Source organism: Acinonyx jubatus, chromosome F2 (assembly GCF_027475565.1).
Source record: "Acinonyx jubatus isolate Ajub_Pintada_27869175 chromosome F2, VMU_Ajub_asm_v1.0, whole genome shotgun sequence".
Classification (NCBI taxonomy): Eukaryota; Metazoa; Chordata; class Mammalia; order Carnivora; family Felidae; genus Acinonyx; species Acinonyx jubatus.
The window spans coordinates 48,284,759-48,312,339 of NC_069394.1; the positions used below are offsets into that span (position 1 = coordinate 48,284,759).

Genomic DNA, 27,581 nt, shown 5'->3' on the forward strand with positions numbered 1-27,581 from the left:
GACCTGAGCCGAAGTCAGATGCCTAACCGACTGAGTCACCCAGGCGCCCCTAAACATGATTCTTAAAGTGAGCTGAAAGAATGAGCATATATTGAAAAAAGGAAAATGTTAAGAACTTATTTACTGCCCACCTCTTGGACTATTCACTCCAATAATCTATTTATGATTGTGGCATGAAGAAATGCTTCAGGAAGAGTGTATTGCTTTCTCTGCTATGAACCTCAAAAGCTTAGAGTATACCGTCTCTCAGAATTCCCTTCATAATTGTTGATTTGCAATTGAGGTTTTATCAACCTGATTTTCTCAAAATGGGATCGTTTTGCATCCCAATTACCTGGTCCACTCTTTTAAAATGTAGAATTCTGGACTCCCATACCTGACTTACTGAATCAGTATGTCTGGGCTTTGGAACCAAAAGTCTACACATTTTTAATATTTCCCTAATTTCATATAGGTACCTAAAAATACTAAGGATTTCTATAAAAGTTGAATATTTTTCCACATTCCTTGACATTATACAATGTATGAAAGACATTTACCAAGTGGGATAAAGGAGTAGGGAATAGTCAAAATACTACTACTTTTAAGTAGTAGTTGACATACAATATTATATTAGTTTCAGGTGTACAGCATAGTAATTCAACAATTATATATATTACAAAGCATTCACCATGATAAATGTAGTTACCATCTATCACCACACAAAGTTATTATATTATTGACCATACTTCTTATGCTATACTTATACTTTTCATCCTCATGACTTATTTATTTTATAACTGGAATTCCATCCCTCTTAATCCCCTTTACCTATTATGCTTATCCCCCCACATAATCCCCACTGGCAACTACCAGCCTGTTCTTTGTATTTGTGAGTCTGTTTATGTTGTGTTTTTTTCATTTGCTTTGTTTTTTTAGATTCCACATATAAGTAAAATCATAATGTATTGTCTTAGTCACCCTAACTTATTCTTTTTAGTAAAATACCCTCTAGGTTCATCTATGTTATTACAAATGGCAAAATTTCATTCTTTTTTATGGCTGAGTAGTATTCCATTGTATGTATACTGTTATCTTCTTTATCCATGGAGAATCTATGCCCTCTCCAAGGAGGGCAGAAGATAGTTCCAGCCAATTTTTGCTACGTGATAATTCAGACCTAAGGTTGCTAGTTTGTGAAAAGAAATTACAAATTCAGATTTTTGATATGTAAATTTCTATTATGTGAAACATTCCACTTCCCAAATAACAATAAAAAAATATACTGATCAGATTATCTTTGTGCTTAGCAATTTTTAATACAGTATTATGGTATAATGAAATACAAACTATCAGATATAAAACCAAAGGAAATCTGGGAGAAATTGTAGATTATGTCTGGAAGATATTAGTCCAGTGTAGTGAAATATCTTCCAGGCTCATCATCCAGATAAAAAATGCTGAGCTTTTTTAGTGGGAAGTATTAAAAATGAAATCACAATTTGAGCAACATAACCAAACATGTAGAACATGTAAAATACACGCCTTTTTATCCACCATACCTTAGGAAGCACAAAATGGAATTGTAGTAGGCTCTGAAATAAACAACTAGTTGTGGTTGAGCAATGATAATCCATGTTGTAGGGAAAGGAGAAAAATTGAAGTTGAAGTCAATGTGCATTAAAATAAGAAAGAAGAGGTTTGGGGGGATTTTGTTTGGAAAAATTAGAACTAAGAAGGAATAATATTGGGATATTATGTATACATAAGGCAAAAAAAATTCCTAGAAAAAGAAAATAAAAACACACATAAAGAAAATACCATTGTTTTTGATTATGAAATTAACCAGACAAAATTACTCCTTCAATTAACATAGAAGTTTGAAAGACTTACTCCCAGTTTCTGTACTTAATCATATTGGAGATTGGAAACTAGTCTAGAATCTCAAAGGGCAAGGGGGGGTGGGATGCAGGTGCCAGCCAGGCACATTCCTGGGCAAGAGCTGAGCTACAGAAAGGTCAGAGGAGGATCCTGTAGGAAAGGGATCAGGAAAGGGGCCTATCTTGCCCAAGTTTAAAAACAATATTGGGGCACCTGGGTGGCTTCTTTGGTTAAGTATCCAGTTCTTGGTTTCATCTCAGGTCACAATCTTGCATGATCCCACGTCGGGCTCTGTGCTGATAACACAGAGCCTACTTGGGATTCTCTCTGCCTTCCTCTGTCTGTCCCTCCCCCACTCATAGCCCCTCTCTCTCTCTGTTTCCCCTCCCTCTCTCTCTCTCTCTCTCTCTCTCAAAATAAATAAATAAAACTTTAAAAAAATTTTAAATAAAAACAGTATTATGTATGTGGCATGGTAAATTGTCAAGAAATTATTTTTAAAAACCCATTTGAAGGGAATTTATTCTTATTTATTTATTTTTCGTTTTAATTTCAGTATAATTAACATAATTTATATTAGGTTCAGGTGTACAGTATAGTGACTCAACATTTTTATACATTACTCAGTGCTTATCATAGTAAGTGTATTCATAATCTACTCCACCGATTTAACTCATCCCCCATCCACCTCCACTCTGGAAACCATCTGTTTGTTCTATACATGTAAAAGTTTTGTTTGTTTGTCTCTTTTAGTCTTTGTTCATATCTTTTGTTTCTTAAATTGCACATGAGTGAAATAGTATGGTATTTTCTTTCTATAACTGATTTATTTCACTTAGATCCATCCATGGTGTTGCAAATGGCAAGATCTCATTCTTTTTATGGCTGAGTAATATTCCACTGTGTGTGTGTGTGTGTGTGTGTGTGTGTGTGTGTGTGTTCTTATCTTCTTTATCCATTCATCTATTGATGGCCACTTGGGTAGCTTCCATAATTTTGTTATTATAAATAATGCTGCAGTAAACATAGGGTTGCATATATCTTTTCAAATCAGCATTTTCATACTCTCTGGGTAAATACCCAGTAGTAGAATTACTGGATCATATGGTAATTCTATTTTTGAGTTTTTGAGAAACCTCCATACTATTTTCCATGGCAGCTGAACCAGTTTGCATTCCTACCAATAGTGCACAAGTGTTCCTTTTTCTCCACATCCTCACCAACATTTGTTGTTCCTTGTGCCTTTGATTTTAGCCATTCTGACATGTGCTAGGGGATATATCATTGGGTTTTAATTTGCATTTCCCTGATGACTGATGTTGAGCATCTTTTCATGTGTCTGTTGGCTATCTGTATGTCTTCTTTTGAGAAATCTGTTCATTTCTGTTCATGTCTTCATCTCGTTTTTTAAATGGATGATTGGGTTTGGGGTATTGAGTTATATAAGTTCTTTATGTACTTTGGATACTAATCCTTTTTTTGGATGTGTCATTTGCAAATATCTTCTCGTGCAGTAGGTTGTCTTTTAGTTTTGTTGATTGTTTCCCTCACTGTACAGAAGCTTTTTATTTTGATGTAGTCCCAATAGTTTGTTTTTGCTTTTGTTTCCCTTGCCTCAGGAGATACATTAGAAAAATGTTGCTATGATTGATATCAGAGATATTATTGCCTAGGCTCTCTTCTAAAATTATTATGGTTTCAGGCCTCAGATTTACATCTTTGATGCAGTTTGAGTGTATTTTTGTGTATGGAGTAAGAAAGTGGTCAAGTTTCATTCTTTTCCATGTAGCTGTCCAGTTTTCCATACAGTATTTGTTGAAGAGACTGTCCTTTTGTCATTACATATTCTTGCCTCCTTTGTCAAAGATTAAGTGACCATGTAATAATGAGTTTATTTCTGGGTTTTCTGTTCTGTTCCATTGATCTATGTGTCTGTTTTTGTGCCAGTACCATACTGCCTTGATTACTTTAGCTTTGTAGTATATTTTGAAATCTAGGATTGTGATACCTCCAGTTTCATTCTTATTTTTGAAAATTTCTTTGGCTATTTGGGGTCTTTTGTGATTCCATACACAAAATTTTAGGATTACTTCTTTTAGTTCTGTGAAAAATGCTGTTGATATTTTAATTGGGATTGCATTAAATGTGTAGATTGCTTTGGTAGTATGGACATTTTAATAATATTTGTTTTCCCAATCCATGGGCATGGAATATCTTTGCATTTGTTTGTGTCATCTTCAGTTTCTTTCATCAGTTTTATAGTTTTCAGAATACAGGTCTTTCACCTCAGTTAAGTTTATTCTAGGTATTTTGTTATTTTAGTGCAATTATAAATGTGATTATTTTCTTAATTTCTCTTTCTGCTACTTCATTATTAGTGTATAGAAATGCAACAGATTTCTGTATATTTATTTTATATCCTGTGATCTTACTGAATTCATTTATCAATTCTTGTAGTTTTTTGTTGGAGTCTTTGGGGTTTTCTGTATATGGTACTATGTTATATGAATAGAGACAATATTTTTCTTTCTTACCAATTTGGATGCCTTTTATTTATTTTTGTTATCTGATTGCTGAGGTTAGGACTTCCAGTACTGTGTTGAATAAAAGTGGTGACAAGGGGCATCCTTGTGTTGTTCCTGTCCTTAGGGGAAAATCTCTCAGTTTTTCACCATTAAGTTTGGTGTTTGTTGTGGGTTTTTCACAAATGGTTTTTAGTATGTGGAGCTATGTTTCCTCTAAACCTACTTGTTGGCAGTTTTTGTCATGAATGGATGTTGTACTTTGTCAAATGCTTTTTCTGCATCTTGAGAGGATCATGTTGTTCTTATCTTTTCTCTTGATATGATGTATCACATTGATTGATTTGCAAATATTGAACCATGCTTGCATCTTGAGAATAAATCCCACTGATCTTGGTGAATAATTTTCTTAATGTATTGTTGGATTCAGATTGCTAATATTTTGTTGATGATTATTGCATCTTATTTATCAGAGATATTGGCCCATAGTTCTCTTTTTTGTGGTATCTTTTATCATTTTGATATCAGGGGAATGCTGACCTTATAGAATGAATTTGGAAGTTTTCTTTCCTCCTCTTTTTTTTGGAATAATTTGAGAAGAATGGGTATTAATTCTTTTTTAAATGTTTGGTAGAATTCACCTGTGAAACTGTCCAGCCCTGGACCTTTGTTGGGAGTTCTTTGATTACCAGTTCAATTTCATTGCTGATAATTGGTCTGTTCACATTTTCTATTTCTTCCTGATTCAACTTTGGAAAGTTATATTTTTAGGAATTTATCCGTTTCTTCCAGGTTATTCAATTTGTTGACATATAATTTTTCATAATAAACTCTCATAACCCTTTGCATTTCTCTTGTGTTGGTTCTTATTTCTCCTCTCGTTTGTGATTTTTTTTAGTTGAGTTTTCTTTCTCTCTCTTTTTTTAATGAGTCTGGCTAAAAGTTTAGCAATTTTGTTGATCTTTGTTGAACCAATTTTGTTGAACCAAATTTGTTGAACCAATCCCTGGTTTCATTGATTTGTTTCATTGTCTTTTGTTCTATTGCATTGACTTCTGCTCTAATCTTTATTCCTTCCTTCCTTCCAATGGTTTTAAGTTTTGTTTATTATTTTTCTAGCTCCTTTAGGTGTAAGGTTAGGTTTTGAATTTGAGATTTTTCTTGCTTCTTGAGATAAGCTTGTATCACTATAAACTTCTCTTAGAATAGCTTTTGCTGCATCCCAAGATTTTGAACCATTGCATTTTCATTTTCATTTCTATATATTGATTTCCTCTTTGATTTCTTGGTTGACTCATCATTGTTTAGTAGCATGTTTACTTAACTTCCACATATTTGTGTTCCTTCCAGATTTTTTTCTTGTGGTTGATACCTAGTTTTGCAGCATTGTGGTCAGAAATAATGCATGATATGCCTTAAATCTTTTTTGAAGTTTTTGAGATATGTTTGTGTGATCTATTCTGGAGAATATACCCTGTGCATGTTAAAAGAATGTGTATTCTGCTGATTTAGAATGGAATGTTCTGAATATATCCGTTAGATCCATTGGGTCCAATGTCCATTTAAAGCTATTCTTTCCTTATTGATACTCTATTTAGATGACCCATCTATTGATGTAAGTGCAGTGTGAAAGTCCCCTACAATTACTGTATTACTATTGATTGTGTCATTTATGTTTGTTATTAACCATTTTATGTATTTGGTGATTTTATGTTGGGTACATAAATATTTACAAATTGTCGTATCTTCTTGTGAGATTGTTCCTTCTATGATTATTTAGTGTTCTTCTTTGTTACAGTCTGCTTAAAAGTCTATTGTAAACAGTATAAGTATCACAACCCTGGCTTTCTTTTCACTTCCATTTGCATGATAAATGCTTTTCCATCCTTACATTTTTCAATCTGCATGTGTCTTTAGGTCTGAAATGAAGCTCCTGTAGGAAACATATAGATGGCCTTTGCTTTTTTTAATCCATTCTATTATCCTATGTCTTTTGGAGTGTTTGGTCCATTTGCATTCAAAGTAATTATTGATAAGTATGTACTTATTGCCATTTTATTACTTCTTCATTGTTGTTTTTGTAGTTCTCTGTTCTTTTCTTCTCTCATGGATTTCTGGCTTTCTTTACTGATATACTTGGATTCTTTTTTCTTTATTTTTTGCATATCTATTACTGGTTTTTGATTTGTGGTTACCATTAGGTTTATATGTAACATCTTATGCATATAACAGTCTATATTAAGTTGATGGTTACTTAATTTTGAACCCATTCTGAAAGTACTAAATTTTTATTCTTCTCTGGCTTTAAGTATATGATGTCATACTTTACATCCTTTTACTTTATGAATCTTTTGACTGATTTTTATAGATACACTTAATTTTACTGCTTCTGTGCTTCCCACTTTTCTTATTCCTGAATATGGTCTTTCCTTTCCACTTAGAGAGTCCCCTTTAACTCTATAGTATCTCCATGGGGCACTTTGTTGTACTATATCTTTAAGGACGAGGACTTGGTTTCCTATCACCCTCTGGCCCTTCCAAAACCTAGCTTGTAGATATTTAAACTTCTAGGTGTTAAGATAAAACAAAGCAGCACTGTTCTGCAGGCTGGGCAGGCAGCTTGGACGCAGAGTGAAGTCAGAGACCTGAAGAATGCATGGGACACATGAGGGGAGATTGTTTGCTCCTCTGTGAGGGCTTCCTGAATAGCAGTGGGCACAGACTCCCTTCTTCAGGCACAAGAAGGGATGCTATTTTGCTCCTACCCATCAGCACAGATGGACTTTAGTGATCATCACAGTGTCCACAGTGAAGGCTTGAGCAACTTACACCAAGGCCTTACTCCCTGTGCTCTGGAGGTGCATTTTTACTAGGGTAAGTGTGCTTGAGAGCCAGAGCAGCAGCAAGCCCCTCCCCAAGAAGACCAGCACAAACCCCCACACATACCCATCAAGTCTACTAACCATACAGTCCTGCAAATCTTCAGCTCTAGTGGAAATAGGATCTAGCCTCTTTGAACAAGCAGACAAAAACACACTTAGTTAAAACGCACCACACACTGGATACAGTCCAAATACTCCCTACTGCAGGCAAGGAGAAAGTTTGCAGAGGACTCACCTGAGGGAAAGAGAGCCAAAACAACAACAGAGTACACGCAGCATACACCAGAAACACATCCTGAAGTACCAGGCCCTGGACAGTATAGGACCTCTTCTTAATATAGCCATTACTGTCAGGAACAGGAAACATAATAGGCTTTCCTAACACACAGAAAGCAGAGACCTAGACAAAATGCCAAGACAGAGGAATTCATCCCAAAAGAAAGAAAAGGCCATGGCCAAGGATCTAATCAAAATAAATATAAGTAGTATGCCTGAACCAGAATTTATTTATTATTTTTTTATGGAGTTTATTGTCAAATTGGTTTCCATACAACACCCAATGCTCATCCCAAAAGGTGCCCTCCTCAATACCCATCACCCACCCTCCCCTCCCTCCCACCCCCCATCAACCCTCAGTTTGTTCTCAGTTTTTAAGAGTCTCTTATGCTTTGGCTCTCTTCCACTCTAACCTCTTTTTAAATTCTGAAACAGAATTTAAAATAACAATCATAAGGATATTAGCTGGGCTTAAGAAAAGTATAGAAGACACCAGGGAGTCCCTTACTACAGAGATAAAAGACCTAAAAACTAGTCAGGCCAAAATAAAAAAATGCTATAACCAATGTGTCAAACCAACTAGATATAATTACCACAAGGCTAGAAGAAACAGAGGAACAAATAAATGATATGGAATATAAAAAATGGGAAATAATGAAGCTGAAAAGAAGAGTGAAAAAAATATTGGATCATGAATGTAGACCTAGGAATTCAGCGATTCCATAAAGAGTAATACCATTCATATCATAGGAGTCCCAGAAAAAAGAAGAGAGGGAAAAGGAGATTTATTTGAGGAAATTATAGCTGAAAATTTCCCTAATCAGAGAAAGGAAACAGACATCCAAATCCTAGAAACCCAAAAACTACTGAAACTGAAATGGGAAAAAATAGAAATTTTGAACAGACTTAGAACCAGCAACTATATGGAATCAGTAATCAAAAATATCACAACAAATAAAAGTCCAGGGCCAAATGGCTTCCCAGGAGAATTCTACCAAACATTTAAAGAATTACTACCTATTCCTCTCAAACTGTTTCAAAATATAGAAATGGAAGGAAAACTTCCAAACTCATTCTGTGAGGTCAACTTTACCTTTATTCCAAAGCCAAAGACCCCACTAAAAAGGAGAATTACAGGCCAATATCCTTGATGGAAATGAATGCAAAAATTCTCAAAAAGATACTAGAAATTTGAATCCAACAGTACATTAAAAAAATCATTCACCATGATCAAGTGTGATTTATAACTGGGCTGCAAGGGTGGTTCAATATTTGCAAATCAATCAGCATGATAGATCACATTAATAAAAGAAAGGATGAAAACCATATTATCTTCTCAATTGATGTAGAAAAAGCATTAGATAAAGTACAGCATCCATTATTGATAAAAACCCTCCACAAAGTAGGGATAGACAGAACATACCTCAACATCATAAAGATTATATATGAAAAACCCATAGCTAATATCATCCTCAATGGTGAAAAACAGAGCTTTTCTTCTACAGTCAGGAATAAGACAGGGATGTCCACTCTCACCATTGTTATTTAACATAGTACTAGAAGTCCTAGGCTCAGCAATCAGACAACAAAAAGAAATAAAATGCATCCATATTGGCAAGGAAGAAGTCTAACTTTCACTATTCTCATGTGACATGATACTCTATGTAGAAAACCTGAAAGACTCTACCATAAAATTTCCAGAACTGGTATAAGAATTCAGTATAGTCACAGTATACAAAATCAGTGTACACAAGTCTGTTGAATTTCTATACACCAAAATGAAGCAGCAGAAAGATAAATCAAGGAATCAATCCCATTTACAATTGTAAATTGTATTATTTTACATAATTTATTGTACATAAATTGCATTTATCTACAATTGTAAATTGTAAAATGTATGCCAACAAGCATAAGATACCTAAGAATAAACTTAACCAAAGAGATAAAGATGTGTACTCAGAAAACTAGAACACTTTTGAAAGAAATTAAACATGACACAAAGAAATGAAATAACTTCCTTGATTATGGACTGGAAGAACAAATATTGTTAAAATTTCCATACTACCAAAGCAAGCTACACATTTAATGCAATACCCATCAAAATACCACCAGCATTTTTCACAGAGCTAGAACAAACAGTCTTAAAATTTGTGTGAAATCACAAAAGACCCCAAATATCCAAAGCAATCTTGAAAAAGAAAAGCAAATGTGGAGGCATCACAATTTGAGACTTCAAGCTATATTACAAAGCTGTAGTTATGAAGACAGTATGGTACAGACACAAAAAACAGATACATATAGAAAACTCAGAAATGGACCCACAACTACATGGTCAACTACTCTTTCACAAAGCAGGAAAGAATATACAATGGAAAAGACAGTCTCTTCAACAAATTGTATTGGGAAAACTGGACAGCAACCTGCAAAAGAATGAATCTGGAACACTATCTTACACCATACACAAAAGTAAATTCAAAATAGATGTGAGACAGGAAACCATCAAAATCCTAGAGGAGAACACAGGCAGCACCTCTTTAACATCAGCCGTAGCAACTTGTTACCAGATATGCCTCTGAGGCAATAGAAACAAAAATAAAAACTGAACTATTGGGACTCGATCAAGAGAAAGCTTATCTTGAAGGGTAAGTAAAGGAAACAGTCAACAAAACTAAAAGGCAACCTTCAGAATGGAAGAAGGTATTTACAAAAATGACATGTCTGATAAAGGGTTACCGTCCAAAATATATAAAGAACTTATCAAACTCAACACCCAAAAAAACAAATAATCCAGTTACAAATGGGCAGAAGACATGAATAGAATACATTTTTAAAATTTTTTTAATGTTTTATTTCTTTTTGAGAGAGAGAGAGAGAGAGACAGAGCATGAGCAGGAGAGGGGTAGAGAGAGAGGGAGACACAGAATCCAAAGCAGGCTCCAGGCTCCGAACTGTCAGCACAGAGTCTGATGCAGGGCTCAAACTCACGAACAGTGAGATCATGACCTGAGCTGAAGTCAGATGCTTAACCAACTGAGCCACCCAGGCCTCCCCATGAATAGACATCTTTTCCAAAGAAGACCAGCAGATGGCCAACAGACACATGAAAAGATGCTCAACATCACTCATCATCAGGGAAGTACAAATCAAAACTACAATGAGATACCATCTCATACCTTCAGAATGGCTAAAATTAACATAGGACACAAAAGATGTTGGTGAGGATGTGGAGAAACTGGAACCCTCTAACACTGCTGCTAGGAATGCAAACTGGTGCAGCCACTCTGGAAAACAGTATAGAGTTTCCTCAGAAAGTTCAAAATAGAACTACCCTATGACCCAGTAACTGTATTACTAGGTATTTACCCCAAGGATACATATTGGTTTGAAGGTGCACATACACCCCCAGTAGTTATAACAGCATTATCAACAATAGCCAAATTATGGAAAAAGCCCAAATGTCCATTCAACTGATGAATGTATAAAGAAGATGTGGCAGGGGCACCTGGGTGGCTCAGTCGGTTTAGCATCCGACTTCAGCTCAAGTCATGATCTCCTGGTTCATGGGTTTGAGCCCCACATTGGGCTCTGCACCGTCAGGCTGACAGTGTGAAGCCTGCTTGGGATTTTCTCTCTTTCTCTCTCTCTGTCACTGCCCTTGCCCGACTCGTGCCTTCTCTTTCTTTCAAAATAAATAAACTGTCTTTAGAAAAGTTGATATTTAAAAGAAAAAGAAGATGTGGCATATATATACAATGGAATATTAGTCATCAAAAGAATGAAATCTTGTCATTTGCAATGACATGGATGGAGCTAGAGTGTATTATGCTAAGCGAAATAAGTCAGAGAAAGACAAATATATGATTTCTCTAATGTGTTTAAGAAACAAAACAGGTGAACATAGAGGAAGAGAAAAAAGGGAGGGAGGGAAACCGTAAGAGACTGTTAACCATAGAGAACAAACAGAGGGTTGCTGGAGGGGAGGTAGGTGGAAGATGGGCTAAATAGGTGATTGGTATTACCAAGGGCACTTGGAGGGTAGAGCACTGGTGTTATATGTAAGTGATGAATCACTAAATTCTACTCCTGAGACTAATATTACACATATGTTAACTTACTAGAATTTAAATTAAAACTTGAAATAGGGGCATCTGGGTGGCTGAGTCTGTTAAGCCTCTGACTTCAGCTCAGGTCATGATCACGGCTCGTGGGTTTGAGTCCCATGTCGGGCTCTGTGCTGAAAGCTCAGACCTTGGAGCCCACTTTAGATTCTGTGTCTCCCTCTCTTTCTGCACCTCCACTGCTCATACTCACTCTCTCTCTCAAAAATAAACATTAAAAAAAACTTGAAACAAAAAAATAAATCTAAATAAAATAAAATAGTTCCAGGTATTAAGCCCCACCGCTCATGAAGTTAATTTCCTCTGGTTTTCAAAGCCAAATGTGAGAGATTTGTGTTCCCAGTGTGCATCCCCTGTGCCTGGGATGCCTGGTGTGGGATCTGTTCCTCTCCCCTGTCTGCGTATCACTCCCTCCTGCAGACTGTCCAGGGGATGAGATTGGCTCCCAGCCCTGACTCTGCGCTTTCTGATCTCTTTGTCATGGGCTCTTTTCTACATTTAGCTGTGGAGAATCTGTTAAACCAGTCTTCAGATCCTCTGTTTGGATTATTTGCACTGATATGGGTGTTATCTAGGTATATCCTTGAGACAAGGTGAGCCTAGGATCCTCCTACTCCGCCATCTTCCCCAGAAGTCCAAAGGGAACTTTTATTTTATTTTATTTTATTTTATTTTATTTTATTTTATTTTATTTTATTTTATTTTATTTTTAATTTTTTTAATGTTTATTTATTTTTGACAGAGAGAGAGAGCTCACACACATGCACACACATGCACGTGCACAAGCAGGGGAGGGGCAGAGAGATGGAGACACAGAATCTGAACAGGCTCCAGGCTCTGAGCTGTCAGCATAGAGCCAGATGCAGGGCTCAAACTCATGAACTGTGAGATCATGACCTGAGCCGAAGGCAGACACTTAACTGACTGAGCCACCCAGGCACTCCGTAAAGGGAACTTATTTTAAATAATGCTCTTTTAACAATTAAATATAATCTCCATTTAGACATCTTATTTAGCAGTCTGTTTACTCATCTGTAAACTCCTTTTTCCTTTTTCTTGTTTGATCCATGTGCTAGAGAATCATTTCAGGCACCAGAATTATTTTTTAAATAGACTTATTTTAAACGATCAAATATTTGAAAGTCTGAAAAAAATGGAAAATACATTCATTTAACAGAAAGCCATGTAATATCGTAATATTTGAAAGTATTCTCTAAGAGGATAAATTCATCTTATATTAAATTTTGTTAAGTTCTAGTTAATTTAATAACACAGGATGCATCATTTTGATAAATATTTAACCAAGTGTAAAACATTCCAATCTATTCCATGTAGGTCATAGGACTGAATTAAACATTGGAAATATATGATGTTTTTGTTTCTCGTTTTCTTTCAATATTTGGGTTGTGAAAGGCAAAATCAATTGTTATATTCTCCATTAAAAATGTAGTCCAGGGGAACCTGGGTGGCTCAGTCCCATGATCTGACTTGGGCTCAGGTCATGTTCTTGCAGTCTGTGAGTTTGAGCCCTATGTCATCAGGCTCTGTGCTGACAGCTCAGAGCCTGGAGCCTGCTTTGAATTCTGTGTCTGCCTTTCCTCTGCCTCTCCCCCATTCATTCTCTCCCCTTCTCTCTCCCTCTCTCTCAAAAATAAACATTAATTTTTTTTTAAATGCAGTCCATAAAGTTGTAGCATAATAAACAGCTAAAATATTCCTCTAAAAAAGTATTAATTAGGAGGCACCTGGGTGGCTCAGTCAGTTAAGCATCCTACTTTGGCTCAGGTCATGATCTCACGGTCCGTGAGTTCGAGCCCCACGTCGGGCTCTGTGCTGATAGCTCAGAGCCTGTAGCCTGCTTCAGATTCTGTGTCTCCCTCTCTCTGACCCTCCCTCGTTCATTCTCTATCTCTCTCTGTCTCAAAAATAAAATAAACATTAAAAAAAAGTATTAATTAGGGGCAGCTGGGTGGCTCAGCCAGCGAAGCATCCAACTTTGGTTCAGGTCATGGTCTCGTGGTTTTTGAGTTTGAGCTCTGCATCAAGTTCTGTGCTTGGAACCAGGATCTGCTGCAGATTCTGTGTCTCTCTCTCTGTTCCTCCCCTGTTCATACTCGCTCTCTCTGTCTCTCTCTCTCTCAAAAATAAATAAACATTAAAAAATGTTTTTTAAGTATTAATTACAAAAAGTTTTTAAAAAATAACTCACATAATTTGTTTTTGCAATTCAGTAACCAAAAATAATTTAAGTATACTACATCTCTTCACCTTGACACTTTGGCTCCAAAGAAACACTCATGACAAAGTTATCAGCAATAAAATTATTAAGTAGACAATATACTATAATTGGACATTATATACAGTACTTAATTCTCCATATAGTTTTATCAAATGAAAGTTCTGAAAATAATGTAAATTTAAGCTGAAAACTTAAATTCACATTCAGATTTGTTGCCTCTGCCATTTGTTGTCCCATAATCTATTTTTAGCCTTTTCTGTCTGTCATTCTTGTTCATTTTCTCTCCAATGGGGTTACTTGGAGGGCATTTTCCCCCCATTTTGAAATAGGATTTTTCATTCCTGGCAACTTCATGGTGGTGTAGTGACAGGCATCAGTAGAGATCAGAATATGAGCTTGACCAGTTGATAAATCAGATAATGGATTTGAACCATCATGCTGTTATATTTTAAAAGCTGTGAAAAGAAAGTTAGCTTTTTCACAGATTGTTTTTCATGCACTGTTTTCACACTTAAGCATAAATTCACCTGGTAGTGGAAATGGATGTAATAAATTTGAGAGAACTAATTGTGATGATAGTGCAGTTACTGGCATTGAATTCACCTCCAACCCTCATTTCATCTGCAGAAAGATAGAGATGTTTATGTCATCTGTACAGCATTAAACTAAGGCAATTAGAAATGCATTCTGTTTAGCATGTGATTCCCTTTCCATGCCTTTTTTCTCACATGCTTTTCTATTTCATTATTGAATCCATAGTAACACTGTAAAGAATAATTAAGCAAAAACTTGCAAAATAACAGATGAAAAAACATGTCTTCCATTCCAAAATACCCTTGGAAATTTTATGAGTATAACTGATACTGGATGACATTGTATTTGAACAAGAAAAAATTGAGGTGCCAAGCAAGGTATAAACTCCTTTCTGGGAGATGGTGGCAAGCTGGAGCAAGGCAGAGGGAGCCTGCAAAGATTGTGTCCACCAGCCTCCATTCCCTAAGAGCACCTCTTTAGGCCCCTAGCTGAATGACAAACCAGAAATCTGCCCTCACGCCAAAGTTCTTCAATAAGCAAATAGGCCTCTTTCCTAGAAAGACAGGAGGTATGTTTCAGTCAGCTGTCTGTGCAATGCCCTGCAGGTGGTAGTCTACCAAGAACTGTCTCTCCAACTGTTACTGGCTCGTAGGATCCAGGATCCCAAGTTCCTCTGGCCTTTACAACTAGGTGATTAAGGGGTGTCCTCTGGGAAATAGCCACAAAGCCAAAGGCACAAGATGTATATAATAGCTCCCCTCTGGAAGATACTGGTGCTCTGGAGCACTGCAGAGGGAGAGCTTAAAAATGGCACCCACCAACTAGAGTGAGGCAGAGAGAGAGCTTATAGATACCATCCACCCGGAGAAGGGAAAAATTTTTTTAATTTAAAAAAGAAGATGGCCCCTGCTGGCTAGAGCACAAAGATGACACACACCAGCCGGAAAGAGGCAGAGGGGGGAGTGTATAGATGGTGACCACAGGAAAAAAAAGAGGAAAACAGAGATGACATACACTGAGAGAGATAGAGAGAGAGCATGAGATGGTACCCACCAGCCAACATGCCCCTTGAATATGAGAATGTGTGCTAAATTAGATGCTTGCCTCCCACGCCAAACTTTAAGATTACCAAATGAGCCTCAATCACATAAAGTATGGGCATCTCTTGATCAGCTATTTCTGTGCTGGGCCCTGAGGCAGGTGAGTACAAGTACACAAACCCTTTAAAGAGTCATTTCTCAGGTTGTCATAGCTTTGTGTGTCTCATGGATATGAGTCTAGTTGTTTTTCAAAGCTAGATGTTTTGGGTCTCATCTCTCAGGTGCTAGGTGTTAAAAATAGGATGCCCAATGTGGGGTTCAAGCTACTTCGATGTGGGCCTTCTCATTCTCCAGATGTTTATGGGTTGCTCAGACAGTTTTTAGGATTTTTCAGAGGAAGTTGTTCCATATATAGCAGCACATTCAGTGTGTTCATGTAAAGAGGTGTTCTCTGGACCCTCTACATCATCTTGAGCTGTAACCTCTCCAAATCCAAATGGTTCTGAAAGAAAAGGACAAACTTACTGTAATTATAAACTCCATGGAAAAATCTTTCTCTGACTTCTTCAAATGGTTTGAGAAACAGAAGGAAGTGATTAAAGGCTACCACATAAGTAATGAATCACTGAAGGTATGTACTGAGGATTAAATAATAATAATTGAAAAGGAAGGCCAGAAATACCAAGTGCTAAAGACCCACACAGAAAAGAAACTCACACTGCCAAATGAGGACATCACTCAGGTCTGGAGCAAGGCCCAAAATGAGGCCTTGGCTTCTCAGGTAAGCCTGAGGAAGGAGCAGATGCACATCCGTTCTCTAAAGAAGACCACTGAGGAGAAGACTAAAAAAAAATGACCTCATTGTGGCAACCTCATTTCTAAGATGGAGAAGATCTGACACAGAAGTCTTTCCCCAGTGCTCATCCTCCCTCCTTTCTGTTTTTCTGTATGAGTTTGTCTGTTAGAATAGTTCATGTTCTTTCTTCTCAACCTCCACTCATTTTTAGACTAGATTGGTTTGTAAAGAAGACTAAATAAAGTTTACTTTAAGAGAGAAAGAAAGAGAGGGCACTTCTGTGCAAGTGCTCTGGTCAACAGCCTCAGCTGAGACCCACCTATATACATTCCAGACTAGGTTCCTGAAACATGAGAAAGGAAGTCTCCAGAAGATCTCAGTCCCTAGCCTTTCAAATATTCCCAGATAATACATTAGACCTTATGAAGACAAGCTGTTCTCACTGTGACTTCTCCACATTCCTCATACACAACCAGGGAGCATGATAAAATAATAGTTCCTTTAAACCACAGAATTTTGAGGCAGTTTGTTATGTAGTAAGAGATAACTGGAATGTTTCCCCATCTTTCCCATCCCATTTTCCATTTTCCAAATGTCCCCAGTTCATTTGGGGTCCATGTCATTTGAGACAACTAAATTCTCCCACAGCTCCAAGGGTGAAATACGTTGATACAAGGTAATCCAATTGTCAGTGCTATTCCTCTAGCAACAAAGACTAGTACATGCAAGTGCACATGAACTAAGCCAGACTCTAGTATTCAGGTTGACCATTAAAAGCTATGCTTGGAATTTACTGTAACAGGTGTTTTTCTTTTCTCCTCTTTTCTTTTCTCTTTTCTTTTCTTTTCTTTTCTTTTCTTTTCTTTTCTTTTCTTTTCTTTTGCCTGAACAATTTAGACTTACAGGAATTATTTGTTTTAATCAGCAGGAAGCCAATCTGAAAATAAAGGCAACACATGGAGGAAAAGAGTTGAGAACCTCAAAAACTCATACCTGGGGCCCTGATGACATCATAAACTTTTTTTTTAATGTTATTTTATTTTTGAGAGACAGAGAGAGCATGAGTGGGGGAGGGACAGAGAGGGAGACACAGAATTCAAAGCAGGTTCCAGGCTCCAAGCTGTCAGCACAGAGCCCGACATGGGGCTTGAACTCATGGACTGTGAGATCATGACCTGAGCCAAAGTCAGACGCTCAACCGACTGAGCTACCCAGGCACCCCAACATCATAAACTTTTCAATTAAACTCTTCCCTTAAATTTGTTCTTCTGGATATTTTAGTTACATACTCTTCCTTTATTATTTAATCCAGTTTGTGTTGAGCTTTCTATTGCATCCAAAAGCATTATAAATTTTCTATGCATAAACCTAAAAACTTTCTGGAAAGACTCATATCAGTGGCTACCATGGATGGAAGAACTGAGAAGGAGGAAACCTTTTATTTTTCATCTTATAATTTTCTCTGTGTTTGAATTATCTAACAATATGGACCAATTACTTTTTTTCCACATTGACAGGAATTATCTCAGTGGTGAAATAGGCCATTTTTTGGTGTTGCTAATCATATTTTTCTGTATGATATCCAACCACTCTCACATGATCCATAAGTTACTCCTTCCTACAATACAAAAAGATATCAAGTAGTTAGTATGCTGGGTAATTTCACAGTAAGTCCAGTGTTTAACCCATGCTATCCCCGAGCAGAGTAGGAAAATAAAGCTGAGAGCTATTCAAGAATTTCCCAAAAGTGACAAAACAAGTTAAGTAGTCAAATTAGTATTTAACTAGTGGTAAATCAAAGTCTGCCTGATACCATAGTCAGTGCTCATAACTGTCTTACCATCAATTATTCAAGTGCTTGTCCAACTAGTATTTGAACATTCAATCCCATGATAAAGATAAGTCTGTCAACCTTTATGTTGAAAAACAACAAAAAGTAGTTATCTCTCTGTTAATTCCACCTGAGAAAAGTTTTTTTTGTTTGTTTATTTTTTGTTTCTTTTTTTTTCCTGACTATGCTGAACAACCTAATCTCTCATCCAGGTACTTTTCTTTTAAATATTTGAAGAAAGTTATGGCTCCCCCTTAATAGCTCCCTACATGTACCCACCATATCCACTCTCACATGCAAATACAAACGTACCCAACATACACACACACGCACACACACACACTCACATACACAAAAACCATTCCTTTTCTAAATGTCTTTAAATCCTATAAAATAATCTATCAAACCTTCCTTAAAGCCACCTTGTCCATTTTCTCACTGTTGTGATCCCATTTTCTCACCACTATCTTGTACCTTCTCACCCTTTTAAAACTAAAGACTGCAAAGTGTAATTGATTTTCCCAAGGACACAATGCTACCTATTGAATGAACACAAGATGTCTGAATACTACTTTCGTATGCATCAATATCAAATACTCCTCATCAGGCATAGCCCACACAATTCTATATAGTGGTATTTATGTGTGTTTATTCCCATTCAGACAGACAGACAGATAGGTAGATAGATAGGCAAACAGATCATTACTCTGATATCCCACTAATACATTAACAACTTTGGATGAAAATCCAGCTAGGAAAGGCAAGGCTGAATATTTCAGACCAGAGACTAAGAATTTAGAATGTTTACCGATGTGATAGAATAAATAACAATTGAGATTTTTTAAGTGCTATGACAGACATTCAAAGAAGCAGTGTATCTAAATCAGCCTGTATTTAGTTGTGAGTTGGAAACAATTCCTGGCTAAGAACATATGCCCAGTTTAGAATTATGCATTTCTCTTCCAGAGAGAGCATTTCACAAGAAAGTTTTCTCATGCCCATCATCAGAGTCTATGAAAAAAATGGTATCTGGGAAAATTGCACAGATGCCAATAAAAAGGCAACAACATAAGCCCATATTCAGTCTCCAGCTCCATGCACAAAGAGGAATTGTGCATTGGAAAAAGAAAGATTAGGGGCGCCTGGGTGGCTCAGTCGGTTAAGCATCCGACTTCGGCTCAGGTCGTGATCTCCTGGTCTGTGAGTTCGAGCCCCGCGTCGGGCTCTGTGCTGACAGCTCAGAGCCTGGAGCCTGTTTCAGATTCTGTGTCTCCCTCTCTCTGACCCTCCCCCGTTCATGCTCTGTCTCTCTCTGTCTCAAAAATAAATAAACGTTAAAAAAAAAAATTAAAAAAAAAAAAAAAAGAAAAAGAAAGATTATCACATAACATCTACCATAGCTCTCCTTTGCTTCCAGACAATGCGGATAACATATGTACCATAGTACCCACCTTCCAACCTCCATTCCCTGTTCCTTGCAATCCTCCAATTTCCTATATATACTATTGAACCCTATAGACACACCTTATATATAAACGTGTGGGAATTTTACCCATTCATCCACAACTATCTCTATGATTCCTAAGTACAAGTCTTCTCACAATTTGCATTGTGTTCATTAGGTGTGATAGGAGAGCATTAACCAATGAAAGGACCAGGCGACCCCCCTAAATTGTTTTTGCTTCTGTCTCTAGTCCTCCCTGAATTACTATCTTTAGGATAAGGTTGCAGGACAATGATATACATAATGCATTCCCTCAGGCCATCCCCCTTTAAACAGGCTTCCATTAAAGGGTTCTATCTTCCAGCTTCCTTTAATCATCCCTACACCAATCTGTATTTCCTTACAAGGTCCCAAATCATTTCCCTTTAATTTTTTCCTTGATCATATTCTAGACTTCACTTCTAAAAAAACAGGTTATTAATCTGCTCCAATCCTTAATGTCTTGATTATACTTAAAAAAATGCACTACTCTAATTGGTACTGCAGGGATTTTCCTCTTCAAGTCACTTAAAATATTACGTCTTAAACAGAAATATTCTTACTGTGACTCTGAGCAGAAAAACTGTTTCTTTATCTCCCAAAGATTATCCAGAGCCTACCTTATTTCCTACCTAAGTCCTTGAAAGACTTGTGAACTTTGTCATCTCATTAAGTATAAATTCTTTGTTTTATGAAAACATTTCCCTATAGTTGGTGATAGTAGCTTCCTTACGTAAAGTTCTGTAAGCTCTGTACATTACCTTGGAGTTATGCACAGCAACATAAAAGCCCAGACTGACTTGAACATACTGACTAATTTACTTGGTCTTATTCTGACTCACCACACGTCATTGTCTACGTCAAAGTTCATAAATCTTCACTTGAGGGGCGCCTGGGTGGCTTAGTCGGTTAAGCATTGGACTTCATCTCGGGTCATGATCTCGCAGTCTGTGAGTTTGAGCCCTGTGTCAGACTCTGTGCTGACAGCTCATAGCCTGGAGCCTGCTTCGGATTCTGTGTCTCCCTCTCCCTCTCCGCCCCTTCCCACTTCCTCTCTCTCTCTCTCTCTCTCAAAAATAAATAAACATTAAAAATTTTTTTCAATAAATAAACCTTCACTTGGAAAGGGTGATTCATATACAAGTCTCAACTGTTGAATAAAAACTAAGCTTGTGTACAATATAGTAAAGAACAAAAGTGCATGTGTTTTTGTTATATACATTTTCTTTTGATGGTAGTAAACTACTACAAGTGGGTTTTCATGTTTCAACTTAATAAATTCCGCAGCTCATTATTGTGTAAATTAAGACAAGGCCATTGTGAAACAGCAGTTAAAACTACACTATGAAACAGCCCTATATTTTTGAGACCCCAAATACTCTGTGTTAAGTTTAAACTCAGGAGAGTAATATTTGCCCCTCTTTAACCCTGAAGCTCAGAAAAACTTCATTTAGTTAAGCTTTAGGGTATATGCCCCATCAATAAAGTAAACCCAGGAGTGCCCAGGTGGCTCAGTCGGTTAAGCCTCAAGCTCTTGGTTTTGGCTCAGGTCATGATTTCATGGTTTTGTGAGTTCAAGCCCCGCATCAAGCTCTGCACTGTCAGCGTGGAGTCTGTTTGGGGTTCTCTGTCTCTCTATCTCTCTCTGCCCCCTCCCACACTTGCATTGTCTCTGCTGCTCTCAAAATAAATAAACTTAAAAAAAAAAGTAAATCCAAATCACCTAATGTATACTGAGTATGTACTATAAGACACCTATGTAGAACATCCAATCGTGATCTAAACAGACTGTTAAGACTGGCCAGGTAGTTTTTCTCACATGAACAGTCATTATTCCACTTTGCTTATGATTAGATCCTATCTGTTTGACCCTACATGTTTCTAGTTCTAGAATTGTCTCAATAATTGAAGTATTATTAATTTGACAGAATAGCTTAAATTAGGTTGAGTCTTCCAAGATGAGGAGTACATCATTAGTGTCAAGTATAGAAAAGTCTAGTGCTGAATTGATTAAGAAAAACCTAAAACAAAGAATTTTAATCCATTAAAGTGAGGCCACAAGATTAAATAAAGAGAAATTCTCAGTACAGGTATAAACATATGTGACAATACTGGACAGATGTTTAAATGTTACGTGGCTTCCTTGAGCAGATGCATCATTCACTGTTCTATTTCAGTAAGCAGGGAACATCATAATGAAATAAACAGACACATTTGGCAACAAGAGATCATCATTTTTATGAATTATATTTTTTGAAGATGGGACATTTTAAAGGATTTTGCTTCCATGTATCATCATACCTGGTGTAAATTTATAATGTGTCCTGTTTTTCAAAACTAAATCAAATCAGGTTTCAGGGAGATGAAATGAACTGATGAAAAGCTGTTTTTGAATCTTTGACAGGGTTTCAGCTTTTTTTTTTTTTTATCAAGGCAAATCTGTCTTGTAGCATATTAATGTAAATTATGGTAGTGAATGTCATATCTCCATCTGCTCCAACAATCTGTTAAAACACACAATTCTTTTCTAGGGAAGAGTTTATAATCTTCTAGCATATTGCTATCAATACCCCTCCTGAATAATCTATGTCTTGGCAAAATCTATTCTTCACCAATGACCTAATTCCCTGCCCTGGCAGAATTTCTTGGTGATATCCCCAGAAGCATATAAATATTTCTTCTCTATTCCTAGAGAGAGTTTTATCAGCTCTTGATACCATCCTCTGTCCTGTGTGCATCCGTCCACATCAATGCAGCAGACACTTCATTTAGAAATCACTATGGGAGCTAGTTCTTCACGTCAGAATATTCACTTTGGAAAATAGGGAAAGAAGTCAAAGGGAAAAACAGAGCTTTTAATCACAGCAAGTGTGGACTTAGAACATCCTTAGAGTTCAGTTTTCCAAAGCACCAGCATTGATTTGATGGAAAGAGCCTATCCCAAGAATCAGGTTTGGTGGCTCTGCTGTTTTGAGATCTTGTGCATGTTACTTAACATTCAAAGTGTCATTCCCCTCGTGTATAACAATATCTACATCAATGAACAAGTGAAATCTTTTGTGAAAGTATCATAAAATTCTATAACTGTATTAGTTATTTAAGGTAAGACAGCCTTACTTCTCTTTTTCCTGTAAACATTAAGAATACAAATCTGTGTTGTAGACTCTTAAGTCTAAAGTTCTCTCTTGGCCAGCAAGATAGCGGGATGCAGGATTAAAGTGAGAGATGGCTAATATCCGGGAAAAGACAAGAGCCCAGAATAAGGATCATTGCCCCGTATTTATTAAGATCAGAAGGCTACAAATGTGATAGATGTGCACAAAGAGACAATGAATCTGTGAAAATTAACTCATGGGCATGAGGGAAAGGGGGTTTTGAAGATACACAATGTTCAGGGTTTGGGTCAATATAAAACAAAATCCTGGCACCAGGCAGATGGGCAGATGGTTGTTAGCAGCAGACAGGAGGCACCATGTCTGTTTATCTTGCTAGCCTAGGGGATAAGACAGATAGAGCAAATAACCTCAGGGTTAACAAGGCACCTTTTCTTTTGCTTGTCATTTCTGCTCTGGGCAGTATCACCCACAGTGCAGCGCGGTGGTCTATAGCCCCATTTACCTGCTTACCTAATTTGGTCCTTACTTCCTGTGAAAGCAGTTTTCTGTTATAGTACTAAATTGGGGGGCGCCTGGGTGGCTCAGTCGGTTGGGCGTCCGTCTTTGGCTCAGGTCATGATCTTGCAGTCCGTGAGTTCGAGCCCCGCATCGGGCTCTGTGCTGACAGCTCAGAGCCTGGAGCCTGTTTCAGATTCTGTGTCTCCCTCTCTCTCTGACCTTCCCCCATTCATGCTCTGTCTCTCTCTGTCTCAAAAATGAATAAACGTTAAAAAAATTAAAAAAAAATAGTACTCAATTGGGGGGGGGCGTTTTTGCCCTGAATGCCTTATCTTGCTTACTTCATATACCTATGTATTGGGGTCCTTTGCCCTCCTCTCTATTCTGGGTGCCTTTACACCCCCTCTCTATTCTGGGTGCCTCTACACCCCCTGTATATTCTGGGGGCATTTGCACTCCCCTCTCTATCATGGGTGCCTTTGCATCCCCCTCTCTCTTGGGGTCCTAATCTTGTTTACCCAAACTCGTGTGAGCATCCTATGGCTTTGTAATTCTCTGTCCCTTATTAACCCATTGGTGTAAGCCCAGGAAATTTCTAAGCTTATTCCCCACAAATCTGTACATTATTTTCATATGCTGTGTTTTTAACTCCTAATTTAAGTTTCACAAAATAAATAAAACATGATAACTAGCATCTTAGAATATTAACTTGGAAGATATCTTAAATAGCATTTATTTTAATTCCCTCATCTTAAAGAACTTTTTAAAAATGATTATCAGAAAAGTTAAATGCTTTGACACTGATCTTAGTGCTGTGATTATTTAAAACTGTGCTAAAATATTTTATTATAAAACCATATTAAGGTCAGAATTTTTTGCTTTTAACAAAAGAACACTTTATTTTATACATATTTGTATATTGCATGTATACTTACATGTAATTTAAGATTTTACTGAGACAGTGTTGGGCTATTCAGGGTAAGACTCAGCTAGATGACATTAGGACAGGTACTGAGAAAAATAAGCACACTCTGTGTCTTCAATGTACTATAATCTATAAATGGAAGAAAACAAAAAATTACTGGTTTTTTTATGTTTATTTATTTTTGACAGAGAGAGAGAGAGAGAGACAGAGCATGAGTGGGGGAGGGGCAGAGAGAGAGGGAGACACAGAATCCGAAGCAGGCTCCAGGCATCAGGCTCTAGGCCCTGAGCTGTCAGCACAGAACCCGAAGTGGGGCTCGAACTCACAGACTGCGAGAATATGACCTGGGCCAAAGTCAGACGCTCAACTGACTGAACCACCCAGGCGCCCCCAAAAATTACTGTCTTTTATAAAACTAAACATACTCTTACCTAGTAGTCCAGCAATCACAATCCTTTTTAATTATTTGAAGGAGCTGAAAACTTATGTCCACACAAAAGCCTGCACACAAATGTTAATAGCAACTTTATTCAAATTACCAAAATTGGAAGCAACCAGTGGGTGAATGGATAAATAATGGCCCATCCAGACAATGGAATTTTATTAAGTACTGAATAGAAATGAGCTATCAAGCCATGAAAACAACCCATGAAACATGGAGGAAACGTAAAAGCATATTACTAAATGAAGCAAGTCAATCTGGAAAGGCTACATACTGTATGATTTTGATTAGTAACATTCTGTAAAAGGCAAGACTGTGGAGAGATGGAAAAGAGCAGTAGTTGATAGGTGTTAGGGAAAAGGGAGAGCTTATTAGGTAGAGCACAGAGAATTTTTAGGACAGTGAAACTACCCTATGATATGGTACTGACATGATACCATAATGACATGATACAATGATATGATACTGCACGATATGATAATGACGTGTGCACATTTCTATACATTTGTCCAAACCTACAGAATGTATAACAGAAGTGAACCACAATGTAAACTATGGTGATAACAACATGTCAGTGTAGATTCATAAATTGTAACAAAGTACCACTCCGGTGGAGGATGCTAATAATGGAGGCGTATTTGCATGTGTGTGGGCAGTGCAATGTGGGAAATCTCTGTACCATTGTTGTATACCTAAAACTGCTATTAAAAAAATACTTTAAAAAATATTAAGTCATGGGCAAAGGCAAAGACCATAATAAATATGTATAATACACTAATGTTTACAAGAAGAGAAACAGCTCACATCCCAATCTATTATTTCTCAATTGTTAGTAACCGTTGACAACCCATTCCTTGTAAATTTGAGTAGACTGTTTTGTATCTCCTCTCTTGTGGACCTAATTGGTCTTTGATTCACATTTAGTTAGTTAGTTAGTTTTCATGGCTATGAATTGCTAAGCCATTTCATGACACACACCTTCTTCCAGTCTCTGTTCATTATTTTTTAAATTTGTTTTAAGTTTATTTCTGTATTTTGAGAGAGAGAGCACGCATGCAACACATGCATTGGGGAGGGGCAGAGACAAAGGGAGAGAGAGAATCCCAAGCAGACTCTGTGCTGTCAGCACAGAGCCTGATGCAGGGCTCAATATCATAAACTGTGAAATCATGACCTGATCCGAAATCAAAAGTCAAGCTTAACTGACTGAGCTATCCAGGCACCCCTGATTCACTTTTAAATGATTATGGATATACAACTTTTTCGGGACAAACTTCTTAAATGAATTCTCTCTTCTCTCCCCCAGGTAGAAGTCACTAATGGAATTCTGGGCATATTACTATTACAGTACTTATTACTGGGAGCATATGGCAACTCTTGGTTTATTCATGTCTCCCCTCTATAATCTGAGATCCATGAAAAGGGAAAAGATTGCCTTCTCCAGCTGAGGATTTCCTCATGCTGCCATCCCTTCCTTGCTCCCTATGCAAGTGGCATGGAGTCTGTAACCAAGAGACTCCAGGAAGCATTTGTCCAATCAGTGTAAGTGCTTTAAAGTGACAGTAAAACAAAAGGGTTGAAACTGCCTTCTACAAAGAAACACAATTTAATAATTAAAGTAGTCAAAGTTGCTCTGCTGTGGGAAGACAGTTTTGACTACATCAATCAAGGACTATAGTAAGTTCCAAGCTTCCAATGCCCTCAAGCATTGTAGGAACAATGTCATAAACAGAGTACAAACCAAGTGAAAATGGAACCAAGGAACTTGAAAATTCAAAGTTAAAGTGAGGGGATGAAGAATTTGTTCTGCTTGGGAAAATTAAACATATAGGTCTATTTTTCCACATTGACTTAGTCAACAGTGTCACTTCCTATGTTAGATTATACATCTGTTCATTGATTGCTACATGCCAACAAAACCTTGAATTAAAAACAAAAAAATACCCTTGGATTTGCTTATTCAATGATGATTTTTAAAGATTGAAAATTTTAGACATGAACAGACATTTCTCCAGAGAAGGTATATAGATGACCAACAGACACCTGAAAAGATGCTCAACATCAGGGAAATTCAAATCAAAACCATGATGAAATATTACCTCACACCTATCAGAATGGCTAAAATCAAAAATTCAAGAAATACGTGTTGGCAAGGATGAAGAGAAAAAGGAACCCTTATGCATTGTTGGTGGAAATACAAACTGGTGTAGCCACTGTGAAAGACAGTATGGTGATTCCTCAAAAAATTAACAGTAGAACTACCTTACCATCCAGGAATCACACTACCAAGTATTTATCCAAAGAGTATTAAAACACTAATTTGAAGAGACATATGTACCCTTATTGCAACATTATTCCAATACCCAAACTATAAAAACAACCTAAATATCCATCAAGAGATGAATGGATAAAGATGTAGTATATATACAATGGAATATTATTCAGCCATAAAAAATAATGAAATCTTGCTATTTGCAACAACATGAATGGATCTAGAGAATATAATGCTGAGCTAAATAAACCAGTCACAGAAAGACAAATATCATATGATTTCATTCATCTGTGGAATTAAAGAAGCAAAACAACAAAGAAAAAGAGATAAACCAAAAAAAAAAAAACAAAAAACAAAAAAGACTCTTAACTACAGAGAACAAATTATCTGTTTGTTCTCTGTAGCTAAGAGGAGAGGCATGTGGGAGAGTGGGTGAAATGACTGAAGGGGACTAAGAGTACACTTACCTTGATAAGCATTGAGTAATATATGAAATTGTTGAATCACTATATTGTACATCTGATGTACAACTGATATAACACTGTATGTTAACAACACTGGAATTTTTCTTTTAAGTTAAAAATAAATAAATAAATAAATAATAAATAAACAAACAAACAAACAAATAAATATTTTGGAAAAATGAAATAAAAATTGAAAACTTTAAGAAGAAGCATTAAAACATTTTCATGCTCACATTTCTATTGATAAAAATTTTAAAGACACTATTATATCAAGACTTAAAAA

The 27,581-nt window shown here is 36.8% G+C and overlaps 1 long non-coding RNA gene across 1 annotated transcript in view; it reads left to right on the top strand.

The window, feature by feature from the left end:
• LOC128312786 (uncharacterized) overlaps nt 1–27,381 on the top strand; it is a 42,018-nt gene extending 14,637 nt beyond the window's left edge. The window contains exon 3 of the long non-coding RNA XR_008292522.1: nt 25,869–27,381. This is a non-coding gene — a long non-coding RNA (uncharacterized LOC128312786). The remainder of the gene's footprint in view (nt 1–25,868) is intronic.
• Nucleotides 27,382–27,581: the final 200 nt, after the last annotated feature.